Source organism: Pimephales promelas, chromosome 21, assembly GCF_988280905.1.
Source record: "Pimephales promelas chromosome 21, fPimPro1.hap1.1, whole genome shotgun sequence".
NCBI lineage: Eukaryota > Metazoa > Chordata > Actinopteri > Cypriniformes > Leuciscidae > Pimephales > Pimephales promelas.
Genome location: NC_142789.1, coordinates 14,856,079 through 14,871,556, shown reverse-complemented (window position 1 = coordinate 14,871,556; position 15,478 = coordinate 14,856,079). Strand labels below are relative to the sequence as shown.

The window sequence follows — 15,478 nt, the reverse complement described above, 5'->3', positions numbered from 1 at the left end:
TGACAGTTAGGATTTATTTTGAAGGCAACCGCACCCCTCCATAACACCCCAACATAACAAGGATTAATGCTGTTCAATTCTTAAATTACTGTAATCATGAAATTTTACTCAGAGCTGTTAACATTCTCATTTTTAGAAATGACTTGTTACTATGGCAACACTCACAGGGCCAAAATATTTAATTTTGTTAGTTCCCCTTTAAGAAATATGTGTACAAAACAACCTTTGAAGGGTCACCCAAAAATGTAATTCTGTTATTTCCTTACCCTCAAGCAGTTCCAAACCATTATGAATTTCTACTGAACACACACAAAAAAAGATATTTTAAAGAATATGACGGTAGCAACTGACTTCCATAGTGGACAAGAAGAAGAAGAAAATACTATAGAAGTCAATGGGGCACATTGAATGTTTGGTTACCGACACCAAAATATCTTATTTTCTGTTAAGAAGAAAGAGGTCCAGGTTTTGGAACAACTTGACCGTGAGTAAATGATGACAGCGTTTTCATTTTTGGGTGAACTATCCCTTTAACTGTTAAGATTGCAGCCATTTTGGCGCTATTTTACATGATGTCACAATGGTGAAGTTAATTATTAATTATATAAGTTTGACGAAAACGTAAACTTTATTTAATATTAACATTTTTTTAAAACATGACGTGAACCACCAAAAAGCTGCATTTACATGTTAATTATCATAAATTCGAGTTACCGACCTAAGTTGTGCAAACAAATCATTACAGCTATCGCAATATTTAGCAAGTACATGAAAACAAACAACTTGAATCGTCATTGTATTGTCTCTGGTAATAGTGGTGACTACAAAAATGTCTCATAAGACAACATATTTAAACATTTGACTAAAATATTGTACGAAAACCCATTAAAATACAACAAAATACCATCTTAATACCACAATATAAGTATAATCATTTTTATTGTATTATTACAATATACAAACATAAGTCATTTATGTGTCAGAAACGGTCCCGTAGATGATGGGAGGGATAATACTCGCTTAAATTATACACCTGTGTCGCAGTTTAGAGTAAAATCCCAATTGAGATGGAACGAACAGGCATGTTATTGCGATATTCCTCCTTCAGTTTCAACAAAGCTGCAGAGACAACCGCCCAGGCCTCCCCCATTTTCGCTTGGAAAGTCACCTCTCCAGTGTTTGAGTGTCTGAAGCCGTTGGCTGCTCCTGAACCGTTTGGCTCTTTCTCCACTAGCAAACAGCCCCACAATGTACCTCAATCGCTCTAAAATCTATTTTTAAACGATTTTATTCCGCTCCACGCCGATGCGAACGGGACCGGACGCTTTTTTGGGAATTTATCTGACGATCTGGCGCCTCAGAGCAGCTTTATAACGCTTTGTTTGAGCACTATTTGACAAAATAGTCGAGGAGGAGGAAATTCCACACAAGCATTGAAAGGCAGTCCTCGCGCTCATCCGGGTATTAAAGTGAGTGTTTTCTTCATTTTTACTATTTATATCGATAATATAGCAGCATACGTTCGTGTATGTACCTCTGTGTGTTTTTAATAACAATATATAATGATTTATAATTTGGCAAGGGCATTTCTTTGGAGGATCTGACTAGGTGGGGGATGGGCAGCAGTGTGTGTGTGTGTATGTGTGTGTGCGTGCGTGCGCGCGCGTAAATGCAGCACCACTTCAGATTGTTTGGTGGTAGTTTATAATATATGTGTGCAAAACAATTTCACGAGACGCTACTATGTAATTTGACATTATTTTAAATAAATTATGCATTAAATGTAGTTATTTACATCTAATGTTATGTTCATTATTGGCGTATTTTTAATATAAATTAATATTAGTTCATTTTTTAACTTCTATTCTGATGTGCATAATACAACCTACTAAGCTGAAATACACTTATATTATTCTTCTAAAGTGATGCACCTCTTAAAATAACTTGTGATGGTTTGTGAGTTAGGCTTCAGTATTTTGTTATTTATTTAAAGACAAAACATTTGGACAATGTAAATTATAATCAATGTTTATAATAAGACAACATGAAGATCAGCAAGAGCACATGACAGTGTTGTGGGCAATGCACTAACTCTATGAGAGTGGGGGAGGGGAGCTCAACTCACATTCAGTGTTTGGATAAACAAGAGTGTGTGTTGAATGACAGGATCATGCATTTATAATTGTTTACATGTAAAGTGATATTTCTTAGTATGCATACTGATTATACACTGTCATTGTCAAATCATGCGATGCATATGGCACCAAGATAATATATGACTCGTGGCTTATTTATTAATTTTTTTTTTACATTTTAGTCATTTAAAGAATACAGTTGTATTTTGAGTGTAAACACTGGTCTATACGAAAAATGTGTGTGCTTGTGGTATTTGGATCATAGTGTTAAGTCTACTGTGGGGGTGGGGAGCTTTGCAATGTGTGTGTGTGTGTATGTAATCTGAAGGCCATGTGTGTCTGGAAACTCCCATTGTAATGGCTCACATGCAACATATTTAGATCACCAACCCCTAACATAATTTAGTATTGTGTGTTAGGTTAACCTAGCTAGTTTTTAGTACACAACCTCCTCTGAAATTAGGCGTATGATAAATAACATGCTGTAAAAAAATACAAACAAAGCTTTTTAAATTATAAGTGCATTCTGTCTTAGATTCTCGTAGAGTCTCTGTGTCTTTGTTTGAAATCTGCATCTCTCTCTCTAAGTGGAAGAGTGGCACGGTTATGTAACTTCTGCCTGACTGAGAGGATTGAAGCAAGATGTGGGGGATGGTACAGACAGATCTGATCTATTGCGCTTTCCTCCCCCCTCTTCCCTTCCCCCCCGTTTCCCTCTTCCCTTCCCCCCTCTTTCCCTCATGGAGCAGAATCGCAGTAGGCCAGCCGGCGTGTTGAAACGTGACGTTTGCGTCTGTGCTCTGTTGCGATGCCGTTGACCCTGTTTCTCTTGAGCCTCAAGGTTGAGATGAGATGGGCAGATGGTGGTGTGAGCTTGGAAATGCCTGCCATGGTCTGCTTTCTTGAACAAGGCCTGTGTTATTTTCTGCAAGGTCATTAAAGCACATTGTTGCTGTAACTGCTGTGTAGTTATGCAATTTCGATACAGTATTACTGTAATTGATCGTGAACAAACTAGTAATATCTAAAGTGGATTTTTAATTCGGGAAAGTCTGCGTCCCGATTTTTTTAGCAGTTGGTCGCACACAGTGATGCCATCAAACACGGAGGGCAACTAGTAAACAAACTCAATTTGGGATTATCTATTTGGTTTCTACGAACATTTGTCCTAGGAGAGACACCGTACTGTTGCGACTTTAATTTTTTAACGTGCAGTATTAGTCAAGTTAAAATGATTCGGTTTCTTGATCGATTTGTGAATTATTTGGTTGGTTGCCTGTTATCAAATCTGTCAATCACATGCTGTGTTTAAAATAACACTACTGCAGACTTCTGCATCAGTATTTCCACCTTATTTTTCGATGCGGAAGTAAGCTATGTCCTGTGAATATGCGCGACTGATTCATTAGCCGCTATAGGTAAATAACTAGATAAATAACAAAGCGCAGTAAATGATGTTACTCTTTGCCCTACAAACCAGGACTTTTATGGACCTGATAACAAATTGATATAATATGATAACAAATGGCAGTTTGTAATATCAAGCAGCATAACATCATAGTGTTTTTTTTTTTCAGCTAAAATAACTGGAAGCGACTTAAGCCTTGCACATTCAAGGTAAAAATGGCCATGTCTGCTCTTTAAATTCGGTGGATACTGTAGAATACAAATTAGTTTTGAAATGAGACAATGCCGGCTCAGTATATAATGAGCCCCTTTCACACAGCGCGTTGATCCCGGGAAATTGCCAGAACGCCTTCTGTGTGAACGCAAACACGACCCGGGATTGATACCGGCATCGACCCCAGGTTAGGGACCTAGTAACATTGCTGGAATCAATCCCGGAACGCGCGCTGTTTGAACAAAAGCTAGTACCAATGCTGTAAGGGGTGTGTCATAGTGATGACGCTCGTGCCATTGCGCGACTCTGTTGCTCTTATGGTGCGTTCTATTATTCATCCGTCTCGGAGATCCGAATCGGACGACAGACGTTGCCTAGCAACACGCCCCCTTTCCTCGGATTTCTCCTCTCGGACGTCGGACAACCGTGAGGACACCGAGAGAGAATTCAGTTTCGGAATTCAAGATGGCTGCGCCCTGTGACTTGTAAGAATGAATTGTTTTCATTGTTTTTGAACCGCTTTGGTATTTTAAATGACGGTTATAATCACTCGTATTACTGCGTCCCCTGTAGGTATGGGAATCGGCTGTTGTGAGTGCAATTACTGACGTTGCTAGCGTTGCTAACAGAAGATTAACATGAAAAACATTAATAAAGTGAACATTTTCAAGTTCAAATGGCTGTGTTTTAATAATGTGTAGTCATAATATTTTTTCGTTTTAATGTAAGTGCCTGCTACTCGGCCAGTGCTACCATTATAACAGCTTTCCGGGTGGCGTCCATTTTTTTCTCCGACTCGGATGCGTTAAACAAATAGAACGCTTGAAGTGTGGACGTGACGTCAAATCCGAGGTCCGAGTCGGTTCGTTGGCTATAATAGAACGCACCATTAGAAGAAAGTTTGTGTTTGTCAGGTGTCAGGTGTACGATTGTGACTGTTACTATAGACCTAGGACAGAGCTCTTCACTTTTTGCTGTTAAAAAATCACTTAATTTTCAAAGCATTGTATTATTATTATAGTTTTATTTATTTGTGATGTTTTTTCGTTGTTGTTTTATAAATGCTCAATGACAATTGTTTAAAAAATGTTTAATCGAAACATCACGTTTTTTTTTTAGTCGACTAATTGTTGCGCAGGAAAAGACTTTGGTCGACTAAGGGTTTCTTTGGTTGACTACAGCCCTAGACCAGGAGCTCCTCACTATCCGCGCTGATGCTGAGATCGTTCATCAGCTTTGTGGAACGGTATGCGCGTGTACATGTTTTCAACGCGTATGTTATAAGTCTCAAAGCGACGTCATGTGCCTTTCCGGGATGTTTACGGGTTGTATATGAACCCACTCACAGATCACGGCAAATCACTGGCAGTGTGAATGAACCGAAATCAAACAATCCCGGGACAAATGCCGGGTTACATTATCCGTGTATTTTCTGGAATCTCTGTGTGAAAGGGGCTATACTGACGTAGAACCCAGAAGCGCTGCACTGTGTTTACAATGTGAACAGCGTAGGTGACTGATTAAAATAATCGAATAAGTCGTTATTTTCGTTTGGTTTTTTTGCGCACAAAAAGTTTTCTCGTCGCTTCAGAATATTAAGGTGTTGAACAACTGTAGTCACACGGACTATTTTAACGATATCTTTACTAGTTTACTGGGCCTTGAAAGGGGTTATGACGTTGTTGTCTCGGAAAGCTCTCGAATTTCATCGAAAATATCTTGTGTTCCGAAGATGAACGAAGGTCTTACGTGTTTGGAACTGTGTGAGTGATTAATGACAGAAATAACATTTTTGGATGAACTATCCCTTAAAACACTGACAGAGAATTTTTGTAATTTAATATCAAGTAAAACAAAAGCCTGTTTTGTCTGTTAATAATTGCTTTTTCGAAAAACTTGCTAATACTTTCCGACTAGGTTTTAAAGACACAATAAGGCTTTTAAAAATGCACTTAACCCTGGGTTATTGTCATTTTAGGGATGTTAACCGATGACCGTTTGAACGATGGTTGACCGTATCAACGTTAACCGATCAAAGTTGTCGGGACTCGGTAAAAAAAGTGCTCTTTAAATTAGGCTATTATAGACAGTGGACTAAACGCTATGAAGCGAAGTGTGTAGTGTGAAGTGAACAAATCCCTCACACTCAATTTTTCATAACTCGCCTGTTTGTACTTCATAAACCAATAAAAACATTTGGCGTGAGGTCACAGCATTTGGTTTGCGAAAAGTAAAGGCTACAGGCTAAAACACTCGAGGTTAGAGCCAGGGCAGATGGCAGAATGAAGCGTGCAAAGAAAAGTAGTGTGTGGGACCATTTCACCAAAAAGAATGACACAGATGTAAGTTGAAACTTGTGTGATACATACAGTGCTTTACAGTAGTAGCACATCATCTATGATGTATCACCTGGAAACGTGACACCCGCAAGCCTCTTCGAGTGAGAAAGATAGCCAAAGCCAACCTACCATGTCATCTATGCTAACTGGTTTGAAATGTGACAAACAGCGTTCAGAGACTATTTTTGTGTGTGTGTTTGTGAGACAGAGTTGCAAAATTGCAGCCGCGGCTCGAAATCGCTGTTTTTTCAAATAGCGTAGCATACTTTAAACTAATCGGTTAACCAGTTTCAACCGACTAATGAGGCTCGGTGGTCGGTCAAGAAATTTTTTAGTTTTCGCCATTCCCTAAACCCTGGCTAGGCTTTCACACTCTTGTTAGCACCACTTTTGTGCTGTTAACCCTTACATTGCAGTGCCAATCATGTATTGTGCGAATTGATGCGGTGACAATGTTACGACTAACAATAACAACCGACAATCAACCTTGTTTCGTGTGCCTCACATTCACATGCTTTGGACAATCATGGAAACACTGCTCTCAGTAAACAGTCAGCGTTGTTTCATTGTTTGAGGAGGAAAATGTCAAACAGTGATGGACTTTGCGTCAATGGAAGTGTAGAAGGGGCAGTTTCATTCTTACCTTTTATAGTCTGAAAAGTCTATTCAGAAAATATGAGCAGTGGGAAACATAAAATAAGATAACTCAGGATTCTGTTCACCCAGGGTTAACTATTTGACTAATGGTTGACCAAAAAGTGTTTTACATTCCTCCCCTTTAGATAAAAATGTTCTTACGTCCACATGCGTTTAGACGGACCTCATTTGCTGTTGCATAAGGTGTTTTTGAGCATCAACCATGGGTGTTTGTTGTGTTTTTTTAAGACCCCTAAGAATTATCTGAATTCGTACTGCATACATTTATGCTAGTATAATGATTTGCAAAAAATGCCTGTTTTCAAACAGATTATCTGATTATAACATTATCTCTCATTGTTTGGATAGGCCGACACTTCTCAGGTGAATCAGCCATCGAATGTCTTACTTCTAGCTCTAAATATGAATTTTATATTGAAGGAATTATAAAAAATGGCATTACCTTTAAAGTAAGTGCAGTTTATGGGTGTATTTGACACCTAATATGATTAAGGCTTTTTCAGCACCTCGTCTATCTGGGTTATCATGGCTCATTTTGCGGTTCTGCGTGTGTGTTTGGGGAAGGGGTAGAGGCATCCTGCTGTAGACGTGCAGGACGGTCCCTGGTGTGATTGACTTCACCATGGTCAGCTTCCCTCTGTGAATGATTCCCAGAAACTGCTTGCTGACTAAATTTAGATATCAGTTACAGCGAGTTCAAATGTGCTGTTGTACATAGTTTAGCAGTGTTGTGAACGCATAAAAAATAACACAGAGCTTTCATAATTCAGGCTAAGGAGGAGTAAAGTCTGAACTATAAGTTAATTAATGACATGCAGAATGCATATTGGATAAATTAAATAGTGTCTTTTAATAGAATAAATCACGTTCGAATAATAATACATTTCATGTATAGAAAACTGTAAGGTACTCAGACACTTTACAAAAGATAGGTGTTGATAATGTTTGGGTTGGGACTATCTGTGCATGCATGCAGTAATTTAAAAAATAAATAAATTGTAAACATTAGTTAACCCTGTAAACCATTTAGATACTCCAAAATTATGACTTGTTTACTAACTAGCACAAATGTGAGGAAGTAAAGGCTTTCAGATGTGGTTTTACTCAACTATAATATGACCCAGAGTAATGATTCTTGTTTTTATTATGTTGATTATGTTAGCTCAGGTTCTGTGGAACACAGATGTGATCGTAAGTGGAAGTAAAATTTCAGAAAGTGACTTCCCCTTTTCTTTGCCAACGGGTCACTTGTTTGCTCATAACATCTCTCTGTTTCTCAGATTATTTCATGATACATCGGCAGTAGAATTATTTCTTTACCCCTTTTCTTTCAGCCATGTGGTAGCTTTTTGAGATGACCTAATATAACATTTTTGGCCAGATAGGTTAACTGTTATACAATCGCTTATGGGTGATATGCAAATATTTTGTGTTAGGGCTGCATTCCTCAGAGAGGTCCTTGGGGGCAGCCATATATCAGATCATGTTGTTGGTTTTGTTTCCCATATTAAAGGTTGTGAGTGAGAGCTGAAACTTGCAGAATGGTTGTTGATGTGCTCAGCTGTGTTGGTGTTTGGGGGATGGGCGTACTCCTAACCCATGCTTTAGCTGTTCATTTGTCTCTTCCTGCTCTCTTTCAGACTAATGAAACCTCTGTAGCTTCCCTCCCCCACCCACACAGCCACATTCTTTTGTTGTGTGACCTGAAGGTCAAGTTCAACATGTAAATTTGCAGCAGTCCCATGTGCTCTTCCTAGTATAAAGGGCACATGTTGTTTGAGAATTATAGAAACTTTTTCAGTTCACTTTGTGAAATTGTGTGTTTACATGCACCCTCATAATGCGATTATAATGGGATTTTGACAATATTACGATTAAACTTTACCTCATGTTAATGCAATATTTCGATCATAATAGTAGTAACCATACTCACATTAAACTATGTGACGAACGCCAATTTTAATCGCAATAAACAGGCATGTTAATTGTAAACACCTTAATCGTATTATTTACCGCTCTGTGGTGCGTTTCCCGAAAGCATCGGTAGCCAACTATGGTCGCAAGTTGGTGTTTCCTCGCAAAATGCATCGCAAAGTTGTGTGGTTGGAACAACAGCTCTCGGCCTGTGGTTAGAAGCTTAGTTTATTGTTTGCATAACATTGATTCAATAAATCCTTATCTTGAGCAAAATAAGCAAGCTGACATTCAGTACATCTGTATCTTTTTTATTTTAAAGAATAAATACAAATGTCATTTACGTAGGGCCCTATGAAATCAAATTCCATTTTTTTTTTCCCAAATTCCGTTTTTTCCGTTTTAATTAACGCAGTATGTGGCGGCGAATTATGTGTTGGAAACACTGCATAAGTCACGTGCTAACTGCTCGGCTCGGCACTGACGTCTAACTTTTTGTCATCGAAAGGAGAGCCGTGGAGCCGCTTCGCTATGCTTTCATTGTTTTGATTTTGTCGTTGTTGCTGAAATGACGGGTTGGTGGGTTTGTGTCACCCAGATTTTCTTCCCCCGGTCTGCATTTTCACCAGACATACATTCTTCTCCCACACGAAATCATAACTTCAAACCAAATATGTAAAATTCCACGAAATTCCACGCTAACACTGGATTCCACGCTAATTGGCCAATTCCGCAATTCCGTCCGCGATTCTGTGATCGCGGAAATCATAGGGCCCTATGTCTTTTAGTTTGTCAAGAGATTTAAAGCACCATTTTTGAAGATTGCACGTGCGTATGTGCTCTAGTACAACGAGCCTTGATTGAATCTGGATATAAAGCAAAATAACTGAGAAAAATGAGAAGGATGTCATGTCTGTAATTTATAGCAAAAAATCAAGCATTAATTAGATATCAGACTGATTAATTAAACGTTGTTATTACTCCACCACCTGCGTGACATCATTAACGTGGTTAAACGACCTATGTGCTACAGTACGGTTTCGGAAAACTAGCGAGTGACTATCTAGTTGATTTCTTCATCTTCATTTTTTCTATGCTAGCGTGCCATCGTACTATGGTAGTGAAGCAGCGAGTTACGTCGTTGTACGGGAAAACGCTCCTCTGACCAGTGCGTGTGTGCTCGGTTCTACACGGATACAGTGTGTTGTTCAAACAACTTTATGAATTAACTCTGTGACATTATTCTGAAGTTTTCTGTCAACACAACTTGCTGCAGTCTTTGCTCTGTATTTTCATCTAGACGGCACGAAGAACTTAACGGCAGCGCAGGCTAGGGGTGGGCGATATAGCCTAAAAATTATATCACGATATTTCAAGAATATTTGCGATAATGATATTTATCACGATATAGAAAAAATATATATGAAACAATGTTTTATTGGTGATTGCAGCTGGCTGGCAGCAGCATTAGTGCAAAAAAAAAAAAAGTATAACATAACTCCATATCATTTTATTTTAACAATAACTACAGTAATACATTAACAATATTAACAATAACTTCAGAAGCCTGCACAATATTGTCACCTAATAAAATTTACCTAAACTTTGAAGTACAAAAATAATAGTCTAATAGTCTGCCTGCATAGTTTTTGGATTAGCATCAAATGAGGTATACAATACCTAATTTATACAATAATTGTATAAAATTGGAACATTTAGGGAAAAAAACATTTAGTGGGGAATAAATAAGAGACAATTGTAACACTAAATCTGGTAAAACTTTACACATTGCTCTTTGTATTGTACATTCATGAAAAAAAAACAAGGTAACAAATCAAAAGGATTAATTATTATATAGCATAGTCTACTATAAAATTGAGGCATGTTTAAAATGTATAGCACAGCTGTTTAATGAGGCAGCAACATATGATCGATAGGACAGAACAAAGGCTATTAATAATCTTTCATTGCGCAAAAGTATTATGATATGAAAGGCTCCAATATATCGCACAGCGCTTATGCGCATCCCGAGCGCTGAATGATGCGCTTGAAGCAACACGGAGTCACAGCGCGCACGCGCAGCGCGTCGAATACTCCGCACTGAACAGTTCAAAGCACAAAGTAAATAAATATTGATGCGTAGCGTCGTGTATAATATACAGCATCTAGCTGTGCAATCGTTTATCGAGTCCTTTCTTTTAACAGTTTTACATTTCAGTTACTGTGCGCGTGATGAACAACAGTGCTCTGACTCTAGTGTTTTGCTCTAGTCTAGTCTAACAGACACCCGGCCGGTAGAAAGTAACATGATGATTTAACGTTACAGCAATAAAGTCCAGCAAGATAAAGTTGTGTTATGCGAAACCATAGACCTTTTATTTACAAATATAATAATAGTAACATTGAATCATCTTAGAAAGAGTTTAATCGTGTTGACTGTTGTACCCGAACTGCGGAAACTCTGAAGGAAGATTAGGCGAATGCAAAATGTACGCTAGTAGGGAAGTGGTGAAACGAGTTTTCATGCATATTTGACAAAAAAATAAATAAATAAATTGTGTTGTTGGAGATCTGACCTCTTGTACTCAAACAACTTCCATATTATTGAAGTAGCGCCCTTTTTAGGAACTAAATCTTGATCTGATCCGGAGGCTTACATGCTGCTGTGTTGTTGTGCACGCGCTAAGTAACGTAAATACGCCATACGTCATCATATCATCAATATCGCGATATGACAATTTTTTATCATGTAAAATTTTATACCGGTATTATCGTGGACGGTATGATATGGCACAGCCCTAGCGCAGGCAAACCCGGCATTACGGCGCCGAATCCAGGAAGCCCATAAAAAATGTTATTTTGTTTTTGGTATGAGTAGATCACAACAATGGTCGGTAACTTGTATACTGTATGCCTATCTGAGTGTGGTATTAACTATACTTAATCAGAAAAATGAAAATTGCTTGTAAACTGGTGTGAAGAGTTCTGCTCGTGTCATGTAAACATCTTACTGTGATTAAGACCTTACTATGATTTCTAAAAATAATCGCATTATTGGTGCATATGTAAATGTAGTCATTGATGCAGTGAACGTCAACACATTTTTTGGTGCTTGAACACAATGGTCTATCAAGGTGCTTGTAAGTTTGCATCAGAATCCGATTGACACTACTGAAAAATGCACAAGGTTTTGTTTTGTTCAACACTAGACACAAACTTGTCCATCCTTTCATTAACCAACAAAGACGCGTATAATAAGAGATCCATTGTACAATTAAGACAGCTTTTTTATTATAACTGGAGTTTTCGCAAGAATGCAGTATTCAGTGATTCAGTTCAGCTTGCGCTTTAGAGATTGTTTATTACCCATTCACAATCTGAATTTTTACTGAAACTAAACGTTTTGTTTTCCATGTTGCTAAGTACACTGCAAAGTTTCTGGATTGACAACCGTATTTAAATGCACAATTTAATAATGAGTGTAGGGATGGGGATTTCAAGCAAAAATAATATTAGAAGATTATTTGATTATTATTAGAAAATCGCACCCCACCCCCACATGCACGAATGCATGCACGTATAGGCTACACACCAGAGCATGCGAGAAAAGCTGAGCGGTGTGACGCTTAAATATAACTTAAAAGACTTTTATATTTAAATTTAAATATTTATGTTTAAATAATATATTGTTATTGATTATTTAAAAGTGGAACCGCCTGAGATGGGTAAGATGCCTATATATATATATATATATATATATATATATATATATATGTGTGTGTGTGTGTGTATGTGTGTGTCTTAACCGCTCATAATTACTCCTCAATGGATCGTGTCCAGACCGAATTTCCAGAGCAAAACATGTTGTGGGCGGGGTTCGGGGTGGCATCCAGGCTACAGGTGCCCTTAGTGTTGCAGAAACTGCATCATATTATGCCCTTTTTCAAAGTCTTAATGTAGTTTTTGTGGTCTACTATAATATATTTTCATGCTTGTTTAATTTTTATTTATTTATTTATTTTCATGCATTATTGCAGCAACTTTCTTCGCAGTCTGTCTGTAACGCTCTGTTTAGTTCCTGTTCCTATGAAGCCCTTCCTTCTGAAAAGCGCAATGTGCTCTGATTGGTTTAGCTGGACCAGTCTGTTGTGATTGGTCAACAATTTGAACGTGCTTTACAAATGTCACACCCTTTTACTAGGGCTGTGTATCACCAACAATCTCACAATATGATACGCATCACGATACTAAAGCCATGATACGATACATCACGCTATGGATCAATTTGGAATTTAAATTTAATTTGAGCTGAGTTTAGTAACAGTGTTATAACAGTTGTGATAACTGAAAAAAAACATTTAGTTTTTGTCATAAAAAACTGAGCTATATAAATAAAAATGCTGAGAATGGCTTTTCCTTCTGCTTTTAAAGTCTGCTTCAATATCTGAAATGGCAATTATAGTGACACTGAAGCATGTCTACACTGCTCAATGAATAAACAAAACTTAAAACATTCCATAATGGCAAAAACGGTAACAACTTAAATTTAAGTTTAGTTTTCTCAACACCTAGTATTTAGCAATTTGGTCTTAAAGGGGTCATATAATGCCATTTTTGTAAAAGTTAATATGAATGTTTTGGGTCTAAATGAAAACTTTGTAATATACTTTTATTAAAAATTCTCATTAGTATTTTAAGAAAACACCATTTTACCTGGTCAAAATCAGCTCTTGTTTTCAGCAAGCTGTTTGAGTGTCATATGCCTTTAAATAATAAACCCCGCCCCTCTGTTCTGCGGGCATGAACGCACGTGGAGTGTTGCCTTGACAACAGTTGAAGGTTTTGGAAAGATAATGACAGCGCGAGTCTCTGAGGACACATCGATGCAACTGTATCAGTTTGAACTGGAGTAACTTCACCAGAACAAGATGACGGCCACAAAGAAGTTCGACAATTAAGGCTTGAGGACGTTTCTGAATGGTTGGTTAACGTAATGTTACTTTGATCTATCTTTGTATGCGCACTGGCAGGGTAGAGTAGTGAGATACGAACGCTGTGTTTACTGATGTATACGTTAGTCAGGGCTTGACATGAACTTTTTGAGCCACTTGTCCTTCGGACAAGTAAATTTATGTTTCACTTGTCCATGCACAAAAGTCACTTGTCTGGGTAAAGATTTATAATTTTATCTAGGGCTGCACGATTTGGGGAAAATATCATATTGCGATTATTGAGGTCAATATTGTGGTTGTGATATGCGATTGCGATATAATAAACAAATGGTTTCATGAGTCAACTTGTTTGGTTCTAAACCAAATGCACACACAAAGGTTAGTGATAATTCTGAAATTAGCAATAACAACTAAATTATTGATAACACCTATAATGATCAATAAGCCATTGATGTCTGGATAAAAATTAACTGCCTAACAGGTAGGACATATACAGAAATTGAATAAAGTTATCAAACAGTCTGCGCTGCATAAATTATAAAATATATATAGACTACTCCTTATTAAAGCTACACAAGTTCTTTAGTCAAGAGCAGTGAGTAATTTTCTCTGTTCCCTTTGTTCTTTCGTTAACTTTACTGAAAAAACGCTTTATTGGTAGCTGGCCCTTTAAGAGTCGCAGCTGTGGACAGAGACACGGATCTCACACGCGCCTCATTTTCTCATGAGTCACAACTCTTTATGTCCATCATAAGACTGCTCTTATGCTATGAAGATACTCGACAAATGACATTTTGGCTTAATTGTGTGTGTTAATGTTCGTTCAAGCGCGAAAGAGTACTTCTGGCGCGCCGTCTATGCATGCTCATTATACTGGCTCGCGTCTTTCTGTGAGTCACATTCAGGACATTCACAGGCAGCGCTAAAAATGTGTTCGTTTCAAATCTGTAAAATTAAATCTGTAAAATAGACGTAACGAGTGGCACATGGCATTTTATTTTGTTTGAAATTTAACTTGTCCGGTCGGACAACTAATTTTCTTTTCTACTTGTCCTACAAAAAATCCACTTGTCCCGGACAAGCCTTAATCTCGAGCCCTGCGTTAGTTCGTTGACAGATTGACGTTACAGTAATTGTCATGAAAAACTTTTTCCCTGAGATTTGCAAAGATTAATATAAAGTTTAATAAAACTTTAGGTGCAGAGGGAACATAAACAGTTGGTACTGATTATTTTTTTCAGGAGCAGCTTCTTAGCAAAACCAGCTTTATACTATCCTCGTCTGGTGAGAAATGATTCGCGCAAACAAGAAAGTATTGACGTTGATCGTGGAGAATACTCGTCGTAAACAAAACTCAGCACCCAAGAACAGAACAACACAATCGCTTAGACGCCATTCTGCTCCAGTGTATCAACAATGACAGTCTAGTCCATGATGACAGCTCGCTCAGGGCGGGTCAGTGTTGAAACACTGCTGTCAATCAACAACCGCGGGAAAGGCTCGATTCGAGACAGGAGAAAACAAATAAGGAGATTAAAACAAAACCACTGGATGGATTTTTATCATTAAATGATGTTTGTCTACAGGCACTGACAACACACATTGCAGTACAATCAACTTGTAAAAGTGCATGTACCATTATATATCCCCTTTAAGTGTTGAAATGTGCACCAAACAAAGTCATTTCTTCTATGGCCATGTCCACACTAATACGTTTTCGTTTGAAAACGTATATTTTTCTCTCCGTTTTGGCCTTCCGTCCACACTGAAACGGCGTTTTAAGTCAACGTAAACGTATCTTTTGAAAAACGCTCTCCAAAGTGGATAAATTTGAAAACGCCGTTTTCGCGTTGTAGTGTT

The 15,478-nt window shown here is 37.9% G+C and overlaps 1 protein-coding gene across 3 annotated transcripts in view; it reads left to right on the top strand.

Moving 5' to 3' along the window:
• The first annotated feature begins 1,132 nt into the window (after positions 1 to 1,132).
• tbl1xr1a (TBL1X/Y related 1a) overlaps positions 1,133 to 15,478 on the top strand; it is an 80,604-nt gene continuing 66,258 nt past the window's right edge. For 2 of the 3 annotated variants that reach the window (XM_089124915.1, XM_089124917.1), the window contains exon 1: positions 1,133 to 1,469. The gene's annotated coding sequence lies outside the window, so the exon portion shown is untranslated. The remainder of the gene's footprint in view (positions 1,470 to 15,478) is intronic. The other variant, XM_089124916.1, reaches the window with a different exon arrangement.